Raw genomic sequence first — 2,442 nt, forward strand, 5'->3', positions numbered from 1 at the left:
AAAAAGAAAAAGAAACAAACAGAACAAAAAGGATTTTTATCTCATCTGTCAGTTCTGATCAGTAGATAGAAGTGCCTGGAGCACTGTGTTGGGAAGGATCTGGTGGCTGGCGCCAGATGCAGGGGGGTGGAGCTGACGGAGTGGTGCCTTGTGTACTGTGTCTGCCAGGGTTGCCTCAGGACATCCTCGGCATGTGGGATGCCTGGCAAGGGCTTGTGGGCCAGGAGAGTCCAGTAATTTTGATGCTCCCTAATGGGAGGCCCCTTGCAGCTCTGGGATAAATGTGAGTCACCCTAACACATTCACCCTGGTAAATTTAGAGGGGCACCAAACACTCTAAGACTATATTTTAGTGTAATATTTTAAAAGATCAGCATTAATACTAAAAAATTCCAGATGAACATAATATCAAATCTTAACTAAAGACCAGATCCAATTGTGCTATGGGGTGTCATTTTGGAATTGAGGCAAAAGAAAAAGTATTTCCCTCTATATGCATGTTTTTAGGCATAAATTGGACATATTGTTTTTTGTGAGAGTTTTAAAAATTTTGGCTTTTTGAAATATTACGTTGAAATATTATTTACTTGGTTACTGAGGTTTTGGTCTGCCCCTCTCCTTATTACTTTTTTTTTTTTTTAAAGACAGGGTCTTTGTCACTCAAGTTGGAAGCTGTGGCGTGATTATAGCTCGTAGCTCATTACAGCCTCAGTCTCCTCAGTAGCTAGGATTACAGGTGTGCACCACCATGCCTGACTAATTAAAATAAATTTTTTTGTAGATATGGGGTCTTGCTATGTTGCCTAGGCTGGTCTTAAATCCTGGCCTCAAAGAATTCTCCCTACTCAGCCCCCCAAAGTGCTGAGATTACAGGTGTGAGCCACCACACCCAGCCTCTCCTTACCTTTTGCATTTGAGGCTGCCTTACCTTAATCTTCACCCTGCCCTGACATCTAGAAATCTGAAGCTAAATTCAGTGTTCAGTTTTTATAATTAGCCTATCTTAGGCGTATCTGATTGCTTTAGATAGTCTCTGGTCTGTTTTTATTTCTAATTGCCATGCTTTGTTTAATTTTTAAACGTGTGGTTGGCTCGGTGGCTCACGCCTGTAATCCCAGCACTTTGGGAGGCTCATGCCGGGGGATCATGAGATCAGGAGTTCGAGACCAGACTGACCAACATGGTGAAATCCCATCTCTACTAAAAATACAAAAATTAGCTGGGTGTGGTGGCATGCACCTGTAATCCCAGCTACTCAGGAGGCTGAGGCAGAGGTTGCTGTGAGCCAAGATTGCCCCGTTGTACTGCAGCCTGGGCAACAGAGTGAGACTCTGTCTCAAAAAAAAAAAAAAAAAATTAAACTTGTATTTCAATTATTCTTGAAACTGACTTAAGCCACAAGTTAAGCAAAGATCTAACTCTGAGCAGGTGTGACTCCTCTGAGACATGAGGAAGAGAGGGAAGGGAGGGAAGATGTCTGCAGATTTCCAGCACCTAACGTAGGTCACCAGAAAAGTGGGAGGAGCTCTCCAGCACTACCAGGCCTGCCGGTGGGATTCACTGTCCTTTGCTGCCCCCACCTGGAGAGAGTGAAAACTCCTAGGGAACCTGTTTTTATAGGGAGACCCCAAAACCCAGGAATGCCTCAGGAAAACGCATTTTGAAACCGCCATTGCAAAATCATAGCTGAGACAGCAAAAGATTATCTGACCTAGCCAACTCCATCTTGCTTCTAAGCTCCAAGCTGTCCTTGTTGATTCCTGGGCATAGGCTGAACTAAGTTTGGGAGGAACTTAGTTTATAGTTTAAAACAAAGTTAATTAACAGCCCTTTCCCCAAACAAACCCCCTTCCTGCCTGAGGACCAGACTGCCTTTGTAGGACTAACAAATTAGCCACAAGATTAGAAATTATGGGTTAGGAGTCTTGCAGATGGAGGCTACAAGAGTTTGACCCTCCCCAGATTGCTCCTGGGGATAACATCCCTGTTGCAAAGCCTGAATTCAGTGCTTGAGATACTTTGCAGACCCTGTACTTGATGGATTAGCTGGCACCACCCAGATCGATAAACTGGCTCATCTGATACTGTGGCCCCACCCAGATACTGACTCAGTGCAAGACAACTTTGATGTCCTACGATTCATCTCCAACCCAGCCAATCAGCTCTCCTTATTCACTGGCTGTGCACCCCCAACCACCAAATTGTCCTTAAGAACTCGGATCCCTGAGGTAGGGCGTGGTCACTCACGTCTGTAATCCCTGCACTTTGGGAGGCCAAGGCGGGCGATCACAAGGGCACTCATGACCAACATGGTGAAACCCCATCTCTACTAAAAAAAAAAATAAAATAAAATAATAATAATAATAGCTGGACATGGTCGTGTGTCCCTGTAATCCCAGCTACTCAGGAGGCTGTGGCAGGAGAATCGCTTGAACCCGGGAG

Source organism: Cebus imitator, unplaced genomic scaffold (genome assembly GCF_001604975.1).
Source record: "Cebus imitator isolate Cc_AM_T3 unplaced genomic scaffold, Cebus_imitator-1.0 Scaffold74, whole genome shotgun sequence".
Classification (NCBI taxonomy): domain Eukaryota; kingdom Metazoa; phylum Chordata; class Mammalia; order Primates; family Cebidae; genus Cebus; species Cebus imitator.